Source organism: Coturnix japonica, chromosome 4 (genome assembly GCF_001577835.2).
Source record: "Coturnix japonica isolate 7356 chromosome 4, Coturnix japonica 2.1, whole genome shotgun sequence".
Classification (NCBI taxonomy): Eukaryota; Metazoa; Chordata; class Aves; order Galliformes; family Phasianidae; genus Coturnix; species Coturnix japonica.
The window spans coordinates 37,958,716-37,978,870 of NC_029519.1; the positions used below are offsets into that span (position 1 = coordinate 37,958,716).

Consider the following 20,155-nt stretch of genomic DNA (forward strand, 5'->3'; position numbering starts at 1 on the left):
TTTTTTTTTTTTTTAATGTATTTCATTGCCTGTTAAACATTTCATCTTGCAGCACTAAAGGGCCTAAAATCACTTTCATCTAATACTAAAATGAAATGGACTTCATTTTAAAGAAAGTAGCTACTTTTATCCTTCATTATTTTTTGTTTCACCCCTAACCTTTGTACCTCATAGCTTTCTATGTTAGTTATCTTTGTCTTATAGGTTGGATAAGAAAGCCTTATTAGTACGAAATTATGTATAGAGTAAGAAGATAAACTCACTGTCTTATGTTTTATCTTTAGTCACACTGTGGTATTTCCCTTTCAGGTTGTACCACTGAATCTCATGCGTACTTTGTGTCAAAGGAGTATAAATCTTTCTGAGAATAAGTCTAGCAGAATGGCTGGATCTGTTATAGCTCTCACACCAGTCTGTGTATTTCCCACGGATTTTTTTGAATCACTGACCACTTTAGAATGAATAATCTACTGACAGGGATCAGTTCTCTGTATTTTGGTCAGTATAACTGACACCTCTAATTTTCTAAGATGCAGAAGGCATCTATTTTCAGATACTCTGCATTTTTGCAGTAACATAAATACATGTATGTTGCATGTGGGAAAAATGCATCTTATATAGAAATGGCTTGTTTTTTGTGTTGGGTTTTCTATGCTTGTACCTGACAGGCAGGTTCCTGTGAACCAGCTCTTGAAAACAAGGTAAAGCAATTGCCAAAACAAACTAACCCAAATCTTTCTTCCCTCTCCTTTCTCCTCCAGTTTTCTCAGTAAAATTGAATTAGTAGGAATAGCGGTTCTATGGAAGGCAAGGGTATGATCAGGCTGTGTAGGTCACAGAGGGATCTGGTTAGGGGAAGACAAATGCTAGGCTTCAAGGAGCATGTGGTGGCAGACTCATAAGCCTTGACTGATGGCTAACAAGATGACTGAGAGCTATGGTGAGGTTTTTGTTTTGAGGAGATGGAAGACACCTTTAGATCTGCATGGGCTAAACTTTTCTCTCTCAACTTTATAGTCACTAGTTGGATTAGAGGCGTTTCCTAGCTCTTGATAATCTGTTGTACAGGAAGATGTAGTTTATGACTGCTGCTGTGGTTGTAAATAGGTGTTTGATGTCCCTACATATTTCATGTTATTTTTACCTATATTTGTGAGTCAAATGGGTCAAACGTTTATTAGTGTAGTAGCACAACTGTACTGCATGTACCCAAGTAAAGGTCTTGTTACAGTCAGGAAGATTAGTTCAGTGGAAAAGCAATACAGGAGTGGAATGGCAAAAGGACAAACAGGAAAGGAATGCTCACCCATCTCTGAGGATCTAGGCTCACAGGGAAAAACTCCACAAGGGAGGGATCTCCAACCAGAGATCATTTCCTAGAGGCAGTCAGCTCTTAAATGGGGTCTAAGAGAGGTGGAGCCTTCCAATCATGCAGCTGAATTGTCTTCACCTGTACTCCCACAGCTGACTTGGTCCTTTCCCTTGGTGAGTAATCAGTGGATCAGTCTGTGACTCAACAGTTTCCATATGGATTTTCACCTTCCTTTGTTGAATATTATTTATTAAGAAATTATCTATCATTCTTTGAATGAATTTGTCTTTTATTTCATTGATGAGAAATTCAAGTATTTTCTAAATAATTTTTGAATGATTCATTCTGCCAGAGACAAACTTTCACCCACTTTTTATATTCCCGAGCCTTTTCATTTTTTGTCACCGCTGGAAGACTTCGCTTCAAGTGGTCAAAATTGTGAAGGACTTAAGGCACTAAGGGAAATAACATCTTCCATTCTGATAACATTGAAATGAATGAGTGCATTTTATTAAGGGACATAGCAAATTTTGAAATTGATTCTCCCACTGTGTCATTGTTTGCTGCAACCTCAGTATTAAATCTGAAGTGCTTTTACCCACTTTTCAGAACATGAATTTTTCCCATGTGCTTTGGTATTTTATTGCACTTTAGGAAACCACAACTACAAATTGAAAGGAAACCTGCCCTTCAGGATGTGCAGGAAACAGTAGACTGAAAGAAACTTCTTTACCTCTGGTAAGACATCTGGGTCAGAGAAGGAAGCGGGTGAAGTACTGAAGAGGTATCCATTTTTTACCCCAGAGCACTAGAGGAGATCATTTTTTATTGTTTTCCTCTCTGTAATTAGAATATATTTCTCAGTCATTCTGGACACATTCAAGTTATAAGAGGCTGAGGATGCACATAGCAAATTCTTATACTGCTGGTCTGTACAGGAAGCTTTATGAACCATTCTACATCTTGATTTGTCAGAGAAAAATATATGAACCAGCTTAAATGTGAAGCTGAAAGGTACAGAAAACATTGCTACTTTGTTTTTCCTATTTATGAAGCGCTGAACTGTAGGGTGCTCTAATGCTAACTTGTATTAATTTTAACTAACTTGAAAATCATGCTGACTAGTCTAACATTTAGGTACTTTTTCATTTTCAATTTCTCATCAGCATTTAGCTTTCTGATGGAGGTACCACATTTGTTATGTTAGTGTAAACTGCCAATTACAAACAGTGGTGTAATGAAACTCCACCAGTGATAAAACTGAGAAGCTTTAAAAGCTTCATCTCACTCAATTAAAAACAAGAATACCATCTAAATTAAAATACATGGATTGTGAACATACAGGTTTTATTAACACATAGACATTTTTGGATTGCTGGCTAAATAGCTCCAATTTTCATAGAAAATATTGTTTCCTAAAACTAGCAATTTCTAGTTCTTGCTTTCTTCTTACACGTGAGCAGTGGAATTTGTCTTCAGAAATTACTGAAGGGATTTTCACAGATTGATCTTTAACTAATGTTTAAAATGTATAGCACCTGAAACTCTAGAGAGTCATCTACTGGAGGTGATCTTCAGCCTTTTGTAAGCAGAACTGTTTTGGAAAGGCATGGGGGATGTCTTAAAATAGGCAGGATGTGCTGCCTGATGTTTTTTATTGGGGAGCTGAAGAAGAGAGTGCCTCCTCTGCAGATAAGTCTAGAAAATGGAAAAACACTGCTAGTTCTTGTGGATCCTTAGCCCACTGACTAATCAACATTCACTTATGTTTAATCAGAATACATTAAATATAGCCTGTAAATGCAGCAGCTCTTAACGCTGTCTTTGGCCATTATCCCAATTCCATTGTCATGAGTGAAATTCATTCATTGACAAGATGATAATGAGAGAACCACTTGAGAGTCAACAAAGTTGTCAAATTAAAACCTAAATGGGGCATGTGTTATGTGTTGACCCTCTTCCAAGAATGAATTTCACCTTTCTCTGCTCAAATTTCTAACTCTTCTTCTTTTGTAAGAAATAATCTATTTCTCTCAGGTGTCCTTCATTTATTTTTGTTCTAGAAATGGCTACACATTTTAGGGCTTCACTAAAGAGTGTGGCAAGAATAATGATAAGAAAGGATTGTATTTTTTTTCTTATATCTTATTGAGATTGCTGGTTGGGGGAGGAAATTAAAATTTATTAAAAAAAAAAAAAAGGAAATACAAATAGATCGGCACTTCGTAATGCCTATTTTTAAAAAATATCTTCAAAATCACTCTCCCTATTTTATTATATTTTTTTATTTTTTTTTTTCCCAGTCCTGTTTCGATATCAGCATATCCCTTCCTTAGGGGAATGCTATATATATATATATATATATATATATATATAAAAATCTGTTATTATCATTTTTTCGTTTCCATGCTGAGCAAAAGAGTAATCAATATTGGAGCACTGTAGTGATTTGATCCTTCTGATTTTATTATACATGAAGAGTGCATATTGCATCCATAGATATTTGATACTCTCTTTGCCTTCATATGACTCTTGCAAAATATAAAAGTAAAAATGAGGGTAATACCCTGTCTCAAATCTGCAGAGGTTAATGTATTCTGCAGTAATGATTTTCTGAACATCAAGCTATAGAATTTGCTTTTAAAATCTGTTAAGCACTGAGCTATCAGTAGTTGTCTTATACTTGAATTCATTTGCTCTTTTTTCACATAGCATCACCTCCCTTACAGATTGTGTAGTTTGTAAGCTAATATTTATACATGCAGTAATTCCGTTTTTCTGTCTACTTTATTAAGGTCACATTTTCAAAGACAGCATGGGCAGTTCAAGGACGTTATTTGTGGCATAGTTTGTTTTGAGGGAAAGGAATTAATTATATTGGATGAAACTGAAAATTTTTAGGCTAAAGAAAAAAGACTTCAGTTGTTGCCACTGTGTAAAGAGGAGGACTAATTACTATATGCAATTTTCCTAAGATATTAAAATAGCCAAATGTTAGAACTGTGTAAGCAATCTTATGATGCAAGGTGGGAATTAAAGGCATATGGCAAAGCTGCTTAGTATCATATTGCAGGAGGTGTAAACTGATATCGGGCTTGGTCAGTCACAGAAATTCCCCAGAACTCAAAGCATAGCCTCAGCAATCCTGCTTTAGAAATATTTTGCATATTTGCAAATGCAACTTTATATTAAAATTTTAAATGGGAGAGATACCTTATGTATTTTTAAAAGTACCTTTAAGAAGCAAACAGCACAAAGGAAGTCTTTCATATCATAGTCAATAGCTGAAAACAGAACATCATTGTTTTCCATCTTATTTTATGTTCCAGCTTTGAGGTGTGTTTAACTGTACATTACACTTATAAACACTCTTCAGATGAAGAGGTGTTTAACTGGCTGTTAACACTAAATTAAACAGTGTGTACCTCACAGTCAGCTAAAGCTCATTTTTGTGATTGTACAGTGCCATCTTCATCTTCCTCTAGCACAACATATATACATGCTTTTTTCCCACAATATCTTTATAATAGCTCCAAAGTGATCTCCAGGGAGCATACTTGTCAGGAGATAGTTACTGTCCTGTACTATATGAAACTCTTGGCTGCTCTTCATGCTTTAGGATATCCCGAGAGAATAATCACTGTACCACAATGTCTTTTCTATTGTGATTTAATATCATCTTATAGTGATTGACAATGCAGTCAAGATGAAATTAATTTATCTTACACTGGTAGTTTCCTACCACAGTTTCAAGTGAAAAGACATTGGGTAATGCTGCTCACGGTAGCTGTAGCTGTACATCTACCCCCCTTTATGACACTAGACTTCGGCTACCTGCATTTAAAAAGCTATAATATGTGGCATGCTTATTCTCAACTCCATTCTGTAGTCAGCCTTAAGATTTTACTGAACATTCCCTGCCTGAAAATATGCAAAGCAAAGTTGCTGATAGTCTTCAGATCTTAATATACGGAGTTAGTATTTAGGAATGCAGCAGGAGAAGGTGCAAGCACTGGGGCAGTTCATAGAAAGGATCTCGCTGGGATTAGGTCACAGATGCCATGTGCAGTTGGCTTGTGTTAAAGCTAGTCCCCAAATGGAGGAGTGAATAAACCAAGAATTGTGCAAGTTGGCTTCAGTGGCCAGAGTAGCAGATAACTGCTGAGGGGATCCCTGTGGCTACATCTTTCCAGGGAAGTTCTGCTGTTTTGCTTGGACTTTCAAAAGGATGGAATATACATTGTGATCATTCAGAAATTTATGTATGCAGCTTCCGTGGTTAAAAGCGTTTGCTGTTCCTGACTGCGTGCTACCCTCACTGAGCTTCAGAGAGATCTAGTCACGACACACTAAAAGAAAAAGGAGAAGCAGGTTGGAGGCAAATCTAAATGTGTGTTTTAATTGTCAGTTGAAGAATGACCGCTTCTTAAAGATAGGATTTTGGTTTTATGAATGATTCTGTGATTGAGCCTACTTTTGAAATATGCGCCTGCTTTCACACAGAGAAAAAACCTTAATATTTTAGTGCCTAGGTAAACTAGCAAGAAGCTCTGGCAACCATTTAAATAACGGCATGATTTATTATGAGAGCAAAAGTGAAGTTTTATGTGAGAGTTTCTATTTCTTTTTCTAACTGAAAGACAGAGAAAAAGGAATATATAGCTATGATTATGCAGTTTACAACTTGCCCTTAAGATATTTATGAAACTATTATCTTTATTTCCCCTTTTTCTTCTCTTATAATTTGATTTGTGGGAAAATTAATAAAAGAAACTACATACACAAAAGCTTAGCCTGTAACTGCTGCATACTCAAATTGATAAATGTGAACCGTACTCAGAATGATATTTAACAGAAATGAAAATATGATGGAATTAAAGTTATGTCTCTCCATTGCCTCTGATATTAAAGAAAGGAAATCTGAAATTATGTACCTTGACAGTGGGTTTTTAAGTAGCAAAATTGCACTTAGCATTATTAAAACGTGAATTATTTTTGTAATTGTAGTTTTTTTTCACTGCTCAAACTGTGATTGGTGTGTATACTTTTTGGCTAATGAGTCACAAAAATACAGTAACAATAAAAGTTTTCTTTAAATTAAAATTATAACCCAAGAATATTTATTAGGTTAATAAATGTATTTGTTGCATATATAATTTTGATTAGGATATAAACTAATCTTACGTGAATCAAAATGTATTTTTCTCTCATGTTTCTAATAATGTATCTGTTATCTTGGTCAGGCAACCACAAGCTGTGTTGCTTTGATGTAGAAGAGGAAGCATATTGCCAGTAGATGCAGCAAAGAAAGGTAGGTTTTAAAGCAGAGACATCAGATCTATGCAACTTTATTTTGTGCTATAGTGGTGTGATTGGTCTTTTTTTCATGCAGAAAATATGAATAAGAACTATTCCCTACTTTATTGCTATGTTAATCTCCATATGTTGTAAGATCGTAATGGGCCCAGATGCTGTGCTAACACTGACTTAAGAGCCAAAAAACACATCATCATTTGAATAAAACAAACCCTTCCCTAATCCCTAATTTAAAGCATAGTTTTCAGATCCAGAAATAGGTCATATATTACCAAATATAGCCATTCTGCGTCATTGCGTGTGCCCCGGTGGCACAGGTGGTAGGAATGCCAGATTGCAACACTGGGGCCTGGGTGTTAGAATCCCCTGTGGCGCAAGTGGTAGAAGTGCCGCTCTGCAGCACGGAGGCTCAAACCCCGGGGGTTGGACTCGATGATCTCTAAGGTCCCTTCCAACCCGCACGAGACTATTACTATTACTGCTATTACTATTCTATGCTTAGACCATAGATCTACTTGGACCAAAACATAAGGTGCTTTATATAAAACAGTGTTGCCTGTACACAAGAACAGTTATGTGCAAATCATCAAGTCCCTACAATATGTACAAAATTATCTCTGCTGACTGAAGTCTACCCATATGCAGAAGGCTGTTGTGACTACTGCCCATAATATAGGCATATTTCCCAGAATACATGAGGCACTAATTTCACCCAGCAATGTTGTCAGCACCGGAGTGATAAAAAATAATTCTTATTGTTGGGTTAGGTCCAAAATCCACATCCAGAAGCATTAATTTACATCCATCAAATATTTTTCTCACTGTCAGTGTTATATCTAAAAATCACTACAGCAAAATTCATCAACATTCTGTCATCATGTCCCTTCTATGACAGAAGCTGTGTGTGCTGCAGAGCAGTGTGTGCCACTGCTTCTGCACATTCTTCAAGGCTCTCATCAGCCACACAGGTTTTGGCTATAGACAAAGCTTGCAGATCTTCTGAGGGCACGGAGACTGTCTGACAGCACCCCATATACTCATTCCTGAGAGGACTGTAAGGATACTTTTTCTGCTCTTGATTCTAGAATTAGAGAGGAGTTCAGGGCAGAGGCAGAGTAGGTGAAAAGGCGGTTAGTTATTCCCTCGTTCAGGTTTTGGTTGGTTGGTTTGTTTTTCATCTATTCGCATAAAAGATAGATGGGAGAGAAATAAGATGTGTTTGATTGTACAGACTGAGGAAATCTAAAGAAAAGCCTGAAAGAATAGTTTGCATAAAACAAAGATCACAAGTATAGGTAGGTTTCTGTGTGTAAAATAATGCCACTGTGACATGCAGGAGCAAATCACTTCCCAAATCACTTTAATAACTCAAACTCACAGTGGACCTTTCCACTATGATCAAGAAACTATTTGTCACTGAATGCTCTGTAGTTTTTACATGTTTTAGGGGGGGGGGGGGAGGGAAAAAAAAGTACGAAGATTTTCTTCTTAACTTAAATTTTGGTAGTATACTTTCTAAAAAGTGTTTAAGAAAATACTAAATCTGTTTTGTGTATATGTATGAATGTTTGTTCTAGATAACTATCATCACTGTAGTCCTCCTGTGTTACTTATAGATCTCCAAATAATCAGCCCAAAGTAGTGTTTTATCTGTGCATAAAAAACAATAGATCTGAAGGAAAGGAAAGGCTTTGCTTCTCTGGAATTCTGAGTCACTGTGATTTATTCCAGTAGACCCCATGTGAATTTTCCTGTTTGAAGTGATACCAACAGGAGCTTTGCCATTGTTTACTGAAATCGAAGCTTCACACCAAACCACTTACTGTAATTTAATTACACGGTGTCAACACTAGGAAAAAACAAATAAACAAAAAGACCGCCTTTTCTGCATCTTTGTTTTTTACTAGAATGTTAGATAAGTCAAATATGCATGCCCAAAGATACAGCAGCTGCTCTTGGCAAGCCTCCAGTATCACAGGTCATAGCACCCCAGGGCTGCAAATTAACACCATCATACTGGGGGTGTGGTTTTTCCTTTGCTGTTTTTGTTGTATATTTAAAAAAACTGTTCTTATTTCAAAATTCTGCAAGTGAAGTGCAGCATCACGTTACACACTTGTTCTCTTCTGAATGACAGGACTGACCTTCAACCAAATATTTAAGAAACACACAGAGTTTGATGTGCTCCACACTGCATGATTCAGTGCAAAGGAAGCATACCTTCAACAGGCAGCCATCAGGAAACAAAGATACAGCAGCACCAGAAGGAACGGTAAAAGCACATTACTCAGAATACTGTCCAAGAAAGTAAACATTTCTTAAACAACACTCTTCACTTCAGAAGTAATATATTTTACTTTTAGAATGTGTATGCTTTTCAATGGGAGGTTACAACATTCAAGGAAAATGTCCCAAAAAGTTCTTTTAATCTATTCTGTGTTTTTATTATCCACTTGAATATCTGCCATCAAAAATGAAGAATCTAAGCAGTTTAGCAGCATCCTTATCTAAATAAAAAGTATTTCTTATCTCTTTAAAGATATGGACACAGGTAAGTATGAGAAGTGTTAGTTGTGATTTCAGCTAGCAGTGTTGTATTGAGTGGTTGTTGTAACAGCATTCTACAGAAAATAACTTCATTCTCTTTTCCTTAAAAATGTATATCTGAAGGGAGCTTTTAGGCTCTTGAGTGTAAAGGTCAGCAGCAATATTTTTAAAAAGAAGCTATAAGATCAATAGTTTTCTGTGCAACTTTGTGTAGCATAGCAATACATTTCTTAAGTTCCATCTGACTTCCCTGGACTCATCAAGTCCTACTCAATTAACTGTACAAGCAGCTATACATTGTTATTTTATTATTATTATCATAGCACCTATGATAATATCACCTAGTATTTAGTCTTTCTTTTGTGCATTTAATGCAGTTATATGCAACTGGAGACACCTGTAGTCTCCCTGTGCCACATCAAAATCTTCTGCTTTAATACTGCAAACTAGGATAAATATTGGTGTTTATAGCAAAGACAAGAGTGACAGGAAGAGGAGCAGCAAACTCTTTCCTATGGCCGGGACCAGACAGCTTCCTCTGGCTCTGCACTGGCAATAGAATCATCAAATCAGCTGAGTTGGAAGAGACCTTTAAGGGTCATCTAGTCCATCTCCCCTGCAATGAACAGAGACACCCATGGCTGGATCAGGTTGCCCAGAGACTCATCCAGCCTGTCCTTGAAGGTCTCCAAGAACAGGGCATTTACAATATCTTGGGTAACCTGTGCTAGTGTCTTTCCACTGTTATTGCAGATGAACTTCCTTATATCCAATGTAAATCTCCCCTTAGTTTGAAACCATTTCCCCTTGTCCTGTAAAAGCAGACCTTCCTAATGAGTTTCTCTCTTTCTTTCTTGTAGCCCCCCTGTAGAATCTGAAAGTCTGATTCAGATTCTAGCTTTGTTTCAGGAGCCATTTCAAGTCTCTATGACTAGGAAATCAGATTCTGGGTAAGATGATTGCACCTATCTTATTAAGTACTTATGCAACCTGTTTGATCAAATACTTGTGCAATTGTCAGTTCTAGAATTCTACTCGCATATGGGAAAATGTTTTTTTTCTCTATTCTTAATGACCCTACATAGCTCTGTATTATATGCATCACTGTTAAATGCTCTAAAGACTTGAGAGGTACTAACATTGTTTTGTATTACTTACACGTAGGTCTCTCATATATGCATGCATACGCACAAATGTTTATACACGTATATGCTCATGCATAAATGAGAGCAAATATATAATAGATTTTTAAGAGTAAATAGCTTTGTTAATGCTAAAGAATTCAAAAATCACTCATTTAAAATTACATCTTGGTAAGCATACACTGTCAAACAATATTGCAGTGCATTTTATGTGATGTTTGAATATGCAATGATTATAGTACACAAATATATGACATTAAGACTATCTGAAGGCAAAGGAATATCAGAAGAAACACATGATGAGAATAAAGATTACATAAAACTAGCCTTCTAAGTAAGTAACATTCAGACATGGCACTGGTAAATGTCAAAACAGATAATGATCATCATGTGCAAATTCATACCTGGAGGGCATTATAGAATAACTGAGCCATGCTCCCTGAGTGTTATACAACTTCTCCCTCAAACTTTGCTCAATTTATTTGCTCTACTCAAGGCTTTAATGTTTAATATGATAATCTATGTTTAAAAATCTTAGCCATGACTAGATTTTTTTATTAAAAATGTTTGTCTTTTATTTTTATTTTAATATTCAGATACAGACAAACACAGCCTCAAAATTTAGCTAAAAATATTCGATGTGAGCATTTAATCATTCTGGATTATCTAAACGTTATATGTTTACCTTAATGTCCTCTTCTGTCAAAGTGCAATAGTCTTAGAAATGTAACGATAGCAATTATACTGGAATGAAACTTCAGATTTGTGCAACAATCCATCACTGCTGAATCTCATCTCTGATGGTAGCTTGTCATAGATGAAGCATGTAGACATTAAAGCTAGAGTAGAGATATGATCCATTAATGTGTATTCCAAGTATCTTATATTACATTGCATTATTTTCTGCCCATCATGTACACGAGTTTTTGAGAGGATTTCTTTCTTTGCTTATTTATTTCTTGACACATTCTGGCTGATATATAATTTCTGGCTAATATAATTTTAGTATCATTATTATCTTTTTCCTTTTTTATATCTAAATCAGACATAATCAGGAATAAGTGAATATAAAATTCTTGCCGCTTCATTCAGAACCTTCGTAAGACTTTAGGCTCTCTAGCATATATTCTCTCTTTCCTGTTTAAAGCTGAATTATATGTAGATGCATACAGCTTTTTACATATGACAACTGTTCTGAATGTTATGTCTTCTATTTTATTCTGTTGGCCCACATGGTCAGAAGCACATGTTGGTGGTACAACAGCAGAGGTTGAACCTTCCCACTGATATTCCATTACACGTAGCTGCTGTGTGACATGGCAGCAAAGGAGCAGTCCGACAGATTAATGTCTGACATGGAAATGCATGTGAAGCAAAGGTGTATCATTGAATTCCTCTGTGTGGTAAAACTGCACAAACTGACATTCATTGACGCTTGCTGAACATTTATGGAGACTACACAGTGAATAAGAACGCAGTGAGGCAGTGAGTGGTGCTTTTCAGCAAAGGCAACAGTAACGTGAAAGACAAGCCACTTTCCAGATGCATGACTGTCAGGCCACAATATGACAAGCTTGCTCATGTGAATAGGCTAATGATGGTAATTATTGTGAAAAAAAGTGTTTTATAGCTGAGAATTTGCTCTCTCAAATAGTGTTATTGTGTTCTTCGTAATGGTTTTATTTTCCAGGGAAACTAGCCATTCTCTGGTAAGCCTCAACACCCTTTTCTCTATTGAGCTCCTCTAAGGTGTTTTGTTTTGGTTTTTATTTTGTTTATTTAAGAAAGAACAGAGCAGATCAATTGCCTTCATACATTGTTGCAGAACAACCTGCATTTCACCAGGTAGCTAAAATTCCAGCAGTGATTTTCCTTTCTTACAATAAAGCTGAATACCTTTATTTAAATGATAGCTATATACTTAAAGTATTGGCAGTTTCACGTTGAAATATTTATCGTATATCATCTGGCCTGCGTGATTCACAGGTATTCAATTTATTGATCTGTTTTTGAAAATGATGTATTAGTATGTCTAACCAAAACAATTCTTCAGTCCTCTCTGTAGTGTTGCGAGTTTTCATTGGGCTTCTATGCTATGAGCATCAAGGCACATAATTTTTCTGAGATGTTTTTGTCTTCCCATAGCATCCATTTCTGTACCTCCAAAACCTTCTGAGCCTGAAGCTGGGGATCTTCAGCATGGATTTTGAAGGTCTTACAGATGTTTGGCAGATGCTGTGTTTGTGATAAAACTGTAAAATTAATCTCAACTTTTGGATCCTTACTAAGACAATCTTTAAATCTTTGGTTTGTATCATTAGTGGTTTAGTGTTTGTTATGAAAGGTAATATATCTGGACTCATTTAATCTTAACTTCCATATCTTCATATCTTTTTGCTGTGAGAGCTTCCTGTTTCATTATTTGATACTCATTACTAATTATGGTACATCTTCTTTTTAAGATTTTTTTTAAGAGGGAGATTCTTTGACATGTTTGTAGTGAATTTTTGTTCTTATTATCTATTGTGCTGTCTCTAGATGATGTCCATGCTTTCAGTTGCTTATTTTCATTTCCTCACAATACATTTTCTTTTTTTTACATGCACCACTGCTAATTGGAGGTAAGCAATAGTACTACAAATAATTGTAGTACTTTTCTTCGCAAAGGTTTGTTACAAAGCTATTGCTCAATAATCACAGAGTCATAGAATGGCTTAGATTGGAAGCGACCGTAAATATCACTGGGCTTCAGCTCCCCTGTCATGGGCAGCATGGCCAACCACTAGATCAGGCTGCCCAGGATTCTATCCAACCTGACCCTGAACACCTCCAGGGACAGGGTATCCACAGCTTCTCTGGGCAACCTGTTCTAGCTCCCCCCTCCCCTTCCCCCCCCCCACCCTCTGAACAAATAATTTTTTCCTAACATCTAACGTAAACATACTGTCTCCTAGTTTAGAGACATTTTCCCTCATCCTATCACTATCAGACCATGTAAAAAGTTGGTACTTCTCCTGTTTCTCCCTTGTTCCAGAAAGCTGCAATGAGTTCCTCCCAAAGCCTCTTCCTCTTCTCCAAGCTAGACATGCCCAACTCCCTCAACCTTTCTTTCTATTTTCTATTCAACAAGGCCTGGACAGACTGGAGAGTTGGGCAGGGAAGAACCTGATGAGATTTAACAAGAGCAAATGTAGAGTCTTACACATGGTGAGGAATAACTGCATGCAGCATTATAGGTCAGGGAATGAACTGCTGGAGAGGAGCTCTGCAGAAAAGGACCCGAGTTTCCTGGTGGAAAACAGGTTTTCCATTTGCCAGCAATGTGGCCAAGAAAGCCAATGGTATACTGGGATGCAGTAAAAAGAATGGCCCCATAGACTTGTACACATTCAGCCTCATGAGGTGGTCTTGGACTTGCTCCATTCTTACACTAGGAGGGATTTTGCTCCCCCAAACCCTTCTTGGAGGTTCAGGGACATGAGAGATGTGGGAAGCCTGACTGCCAGTGAAGACTGAGGCAAAGAACTCATTGAGTACCTCAGCCTTCTCCATGTCCATTTTTGACAGCTCTCTCTTCTCATTTATCAGAAGGGTATGCTTTCTTTGGCCTGTCTCTTTTGACAAGAACCTACAGAATTTTTTTTATTATTATTATTTTTTTTTTTTTAAATCTTCTGAACTGTATCCTACTCGCATTCAGAACTAAATGTTTGCTTGCTCATGTTTTTCTTTTTGTGAGTTCTGTAATAATTTCCTTCAAAAAGCAGTTATATTTGGTACCAAAATCTATAATATGCATTATATACCACCTGACATTTATGCTCTGTGGACTGTTCTCATTTATGTATTTATTGATCACTTACAATCAATATATCTATGAATAAGTTTGATTGTGCCTTTCTCTGACCTGAAAATAGATCAGTCAAACTTCTAATTTTATTTACAGTCTATTGTATTTACTATTGAAATAGTTCCCAGAATTACAATAGGAAACATAATTTCAAAAAGGCTATGGGAAATTTATTACAGAGATAAGGAATGGAAATATAGCAATGTTTAAATAGGAAAGGAAGCAAACTCTTCTTCAAGCCAAAACAGTTAACACTGAGAAATGTCTGAAGATCAAAATGCTCCAGAGGATCTCTAATTCCAGCATACAGAAACAAATTTGCCCACAGAAGAAAATGTTGGAATAGTGTTAAACTAAGTGACCATTAAGTTACACAGGATCTAAACAGCAGCTCTCAACCCTCATTCTTAAACTGTGTAAGTTGCTCTCAGTGTTTTTGTTTAAAATTTTAGCATCTGGTTTGGGTGGATTTTGTAATTTTATATAGCAACTAAGTCAAGTTTTCAAAAGAAACTGAAGAAATAAGCTACTAAGATATGTCTCATTGTTCTGAATCTGTACAGTTACTATGTACTAGATTGATACTCAGAACTAGTATGTCCTCTCTGAAATGGCAAGCATACTCATGACACTTAATGAAAATTTCATCATAAATGAACCACCAAGCTGAACTATGAATTGCCTATCTTCATTATTTGTAAATTACTTCTAATAATCCATAAAAAGAAACTGACTTTTACATTAATGATCTTTGCTGAACCTCGTAGTGAATGCAGCTCTGCAGGAATCAACTGAGTTCTGCAGCTTTAGTATATTATGTGGGGCAAATCTCCCCATATCTCCATTGTAAGAAGGTCTTCAACCGCTGATCCTTGAAGACCATATTTCAAGACTCTCTAAAAAATAAGATGCTCCTGTAGCAGTTCAGACAGTAGACCCTCCCTTTCCAGCCCACAGTGCTGCAATAAGTACTTGAAATTAGAGAAATTTTGTGGCATAAATGAACAGGGAAGAAATGGAAAGTGTGTCATGTAATTATTTTGACGTGCAGTATAAATTCATGTTGGGTACAAAAGGAAAAAATTAACAGTCTTTTTGAGAGAAGTGCCATGATTGCTTTGAGGGTTTTCTTTTTCATGTTAGTGTACTTTCACCTCAGAACCCTAGTGGCACTCCACTGATGGTAATATTACTGCAGACCAGACACATCTATTGAAATGGCCTCTTCTAAAGCTGAAATTGGATCTTACATCTCCTGTAGTCACCAGTCACTGGTTATTACTGAAATGTTCACAGTGAACTGCAAAGAATTTGTGGGATCACTGCAAGAGTGAAGCAAGTTTTGTCTTTGGAAATGCCAACAATCTCTTAATACAGAAAGACCAGTACTGATGCTTTGTGGTCCTTATCAAAGAAAGATTTTGGTGTCGCTGAGATTTTAGTACAGCAGCATAACAAGAAATAGTGAATAGAATAAGAGATTCGAATATGTTCATAAAGCACAGTGTCTGAATGCTCAGTGAGCTTTGTAGCCCCAATAATTCTCACTCGTGTCACATCAGAAGCCGTAGGCACTCTTGTCTTATGACGGCATCTTGTTAGCAAGCAGCAGACTCTGGGAGCAACAAAAGCTTAGGGCATCTCTGCCTAACTGCCCATGAACTACAGTTTCCCTAGAATTCTGCCTAACAGGAGACTTGGTTACTAATTTAATTTGTAGAAGAGCAAAATCCTGGCAAATAGAAAGTGTCAAACACTCCCAAGTGGCTTGCTGCAAAGCAGAATAAATAACTGTTTTAAAAGAATCACATTCCATTAATTTCATATAACAGCAAAAGTAGGATTTTTTTCTAGTTTAAGTGAAGTTCTGTTGTTTGAAAATGTCTGGTATTGGAAGCACTGATAGCAAAGAGATTTTATAGAGAAGATTTGATTATGTTGATCTTTTGCTTCAAAAGTTACCAGTTTCTCAGGTGTCAGGGGTGAATCAAGTCTTCATTGCCTTCTTCAAAAAATATTTCAGAGTTAACAAGACAAGTTAATTTAGATGACAACAGTAAGACTGTCATGCTTAACATATTTGATACACAATAATTAAAAATGAGAAAGACATCTCACTGTATGCCTTGAAATTGAGTGAAATAATTGCTCAAACACATTGTTTTAAATCATGCAAGCTGGGTACACTCAAAGTATATTTTGCCATTGTGTTACCATTGCATATTTTAAAAGGTGATGCAGCAAGACCTAGCTGCAGTGGAAGAGATTAAACAGGTGAAAAGCAGAAACTCTGTTCTAAGTTTTGGAGTACATAAGGATTTGAGAATCCAAAATCGCTTGACCTATTTTGCAGGATTAGAGCAAAGGCAAAGGTTCTTAATTCTCAAAATAGCAGCACTACCTATAAATATAAAAATAGAGAAGAAAGGAGGGCTTCCAGTTATAATGCTATACAGAATTAAACTTTTCTTATAGTGTTGGCCTGTTGTACTCTTATTCATTGTCCATACATTTGTTCTCTACCATTTTCACAGAATCATAGGATATTTTTATGTTGGAGGGCAACTTCATCTTATCACAGTCCCCTTGCAGTGGCCATGGCTGCCAGATTAGGCTTCCCAGGATCCCATCCAGCCCAGCCTTGGATGTCTCCAGGGATGGGGCATTCAGGTCAGTGCTTCACCACCCTCTGAATAAATAACTTTTTCCTAACTTCTAACCTAAGTCTACTGTGCATCTGTAGACCAGAAGGCCAGCAGTATCCTCGGCTGCAACAGAAAAGAGGTGGCCAGCAGGGAGAGAGAATTGATTCTAAGTTATTTTCTCTGTGATTTCTGTCATTCTTCTGTAAGCAAAATAAAAATAATTTAAAGGTGTGTCAGTTTTCACATATCAATTTCTGCTTTTGAATGTTAACATCACTAATTCCTTCCCTCCCATTGTTTGTTTGGTTTTTTTGGTTTTTTTTTTCACAACAATCTTTATGCTAAATTTACACTAAAGCTGAGGCTATAGATATTACTCGTCTCTTGACTTTGCACACAGTTTCTGTATTAATCTTTACCCACCTTAGCAGTGCCATGTAGTCTTCTACATAATTTACATTAATAATCCCTATGATTTCATCTAGTTCCTTTTCCAGGGCTTAATGCCAAATATACATCGTTAATCACATGTCTGACAAAGCCATTTGGTATTCAGTCCTGGAAAAAGAACCAGTTCAAGTCAACGGGATTACCAAAGTAAGTTAAACGCTTAGCTGTTCCTCATAGACGATGGAAATAATGAAAGTTAATTGTGATTGATGCGTTATTTCTGAAAACTATGGAAGAAAAACACAACTTCTCTCCTTGGAATCTGTTTAAGAATTGCTTTTAGTTATAAAGTGTAAAAGGCTCTTGTATAATCTACAGAGATGCATGCTATGAGTAATACTTTAGAAGTTTAATTTGCTAGTACTTGCATGAAAAATCTTGAGAAATATGGTGACGTTTTCTAGTCACTGAAGACTCCTGATTGGTAGAAACACTGGTATGATTTCTGTGTTCTTAATTATGAAAACAAGTAGAAATAAATATCAAATTTCTTGCAGAATAAGGTCAGCACCGGAGTCTCACAGGACTCTGTTTTAACCCTTTCTATTGAACTTGTTCTTAAATAGTCTGGAAAGGGAGAGAGTAAGTAAGAGGAAAAGGTTTGATGATAAACCAGAATTATGAGAGCACAGAAAAGGACCAACCATGAGTAATTATAAAAGGAAAAAAATGCTGCCTGCATGACAAAATGTCTTATGAAATTAATGGTATGTTACGTAAAGCAATAGGAAGAAAATGTTTGAACTTTATGTATGCAATGATGTGTTCTGAGCTCACTGCTATTATTCAAGGACGAGATTACGGGACTGCTGCAGATAAAGCTACCCACATTACAGTAAATATGTTCTGAGAAAGCACTATTTCAATGTCAAAGAGAGTAGAGAACCAAACAGCAAAAGTCATTCAGATGCTCTCTGAAACTACAGCATCCCATTTGTTTGAACATGGTGCACAGTGCTCTTCTCAAAAGAGACAGAGCATTGTGTTTGGCCCAAGTGTTCAGCCTGCTTACAGATCCGTGGGGCACAGTAATCTCAGGACGACCTGCTTGTGTCTGCAGTGTCTTGTGTCAGATGACCAGCATGAGTCCTATAGCTTAAGTGTCTCAGTTTTCCACAACAGCTCTCCTCCAGCATCTAAAAGATCATTCAGTTTGTTGGTGAAGATTTTCTGAGGTCCCTACATCAGGCAATTGGAATTTGATAAACAGAAGTTGTGAATAATGTAGGTATCACTGTGTTTAGTCAGTGATACATCACAACCTCTTGGCTGTCTTTTTCCTCTTATTCTAATTCTGCAATTCTTACTCTAATTCTTTCTCAGCAGCACTTAACTGCAAGCTAAAAAAAAAAAATAATAAAAAAAAATCAATGGCATTTTACAAATCCACAAAAGACCTCACTTGGATTATAGTGTGGGAGAAAAAAAAAAAAAAAAAAAAAAAAGCTTCTATAATATGTTCTATCTAACTGCAACAACATTCAGATTTATCATGTAAATTGGAACTCGTCTGTTTTCTTTCCTCTGAAATACACATTCCAATGCTCACGAAGCCTGTTTGGTTTTTCTTTTCATTTTTCACGCAGAAATAATTTTGAGGTGTAGAGAAGTCAAACAGCTCATGTCCTGCACTATTTTCACAGACCGACTGGCACTTGTATAGGAACTGCTGAGTCACAGCCTGAACTTCTGGTTGACCACCTGAGGTGAGCAGTCAGTCAGCCATGTGAGCACAGGTGAATGCAATTCAGCTGTGTGAATGGAAGGGGTGGAGCCTTCATTTTTGATTGTCTCTTTCCACCATGATAATCTTTTTAACTAATGTGTAAAATATAATGCCGCTCTGCTAACTGTACTTTTGTTAATTGTACGGCACTAAAAAAGAAACAAATAAAAACAGATCATAAATCATAACAGGGATGTCCTAGGGCTGTGAAGAACTTTCCCATGGGAAAGAACTAAGTAAGTGACAAAGGGGAAATACATTCTCTGTCCTCCTATTTGTGTCTTCCTAGACAAGAGAGAGGGACAGAAGGATGTTCTCATAATTCAAAAGCTTTGTGTAGTATAGAGAAGTACAGCAGTTAAGAACAATACAGTGTAGATCATTAAGATAAGAGGAAGTAATCAAATGAACTAATTTACTAACGTCCAGGAAGTTATTGCTCAGTAATTTGCAGTTTCTTTGTTCAATTGTGAAATGCACAGGTTTAATGTACTATGTTTTAGTTTTTAGAACTATGGATTTTGATCCTTTCCTCTGTTAGTCTGAAGCTGATGGGAAAATTAAATTTTAACTATCAATTTGATTAATGCAGATGCGTGATGTGGTTATGGGCAGATATTGGTTAATGCCTTTCTTTGAGCCCTTGTGCCCACAAGATGGTAGGCATCACTCTATGGTGGGGTAGCTCTGGCATCTGAAACAGCATGATTTTTCAGTAAGATATAATCCTGTTTACTCTGGTCATTACAATACAAGAACAGAGCACTAATGCTTGGTGGATTCTAATCCTTGATATATTTGTTTTGCTATTCATTATCCACTAGGGGGAGCTGCTCTAGAAATATTGAAAATAGGTTTTTTTCTTGTGAATTTTGTCTTCTGGATTTAATTCTTTCTCATGTTAAGCCTAAGGAAATAGGAATGGAAATCCTGTGTTTGAAGCATGCGTATTGATGCAAAATATTAATCTTAATACATGCAGTATTGCCCTTTTTATAACCGTGTGTCATGCTTTTATCCTTTTTACAAACAATTTTCAATCCTGAGGGTCATGAGAAAAGCTAATGTGCAAGGCTCCATGCCAGTCTGAGGGCATGGTTACTAAGACACGATATTAATGGAAATGACTTCTGTCAGTAAGATGGACTAAGCTTGCTTCTGAAGCCT

General features: G+C 36.5%; 1 long non-coding RNA gene across 1 annotated transcript; it reads left to right on the forward strand.

The window, feature by feature from the left end:
• The first annotated feature begins 1,965 nt into the window (after positions 1 to 1,965).
• On the forward strand, positions 1,966 to 19,969 carry LOC107313365. The gene is made up of 7 exons (XR_001554964.2): positions 1,966 to 2,050; positions 6,556 to 6,623; positions 8,766 to 8,900; positions 10,036 to 10,125; positions 12,463 to 12,938; positions 16,702 to 16,837; positions 18,849 to 19,969. It is a non-coding gene; the product is annotated as an uncharacterized LOC107313365 (long non-coding RNA).
• The last annotated feature ends 186 nt before the right edge of the window (positions 19,970 to 20,155 follow it).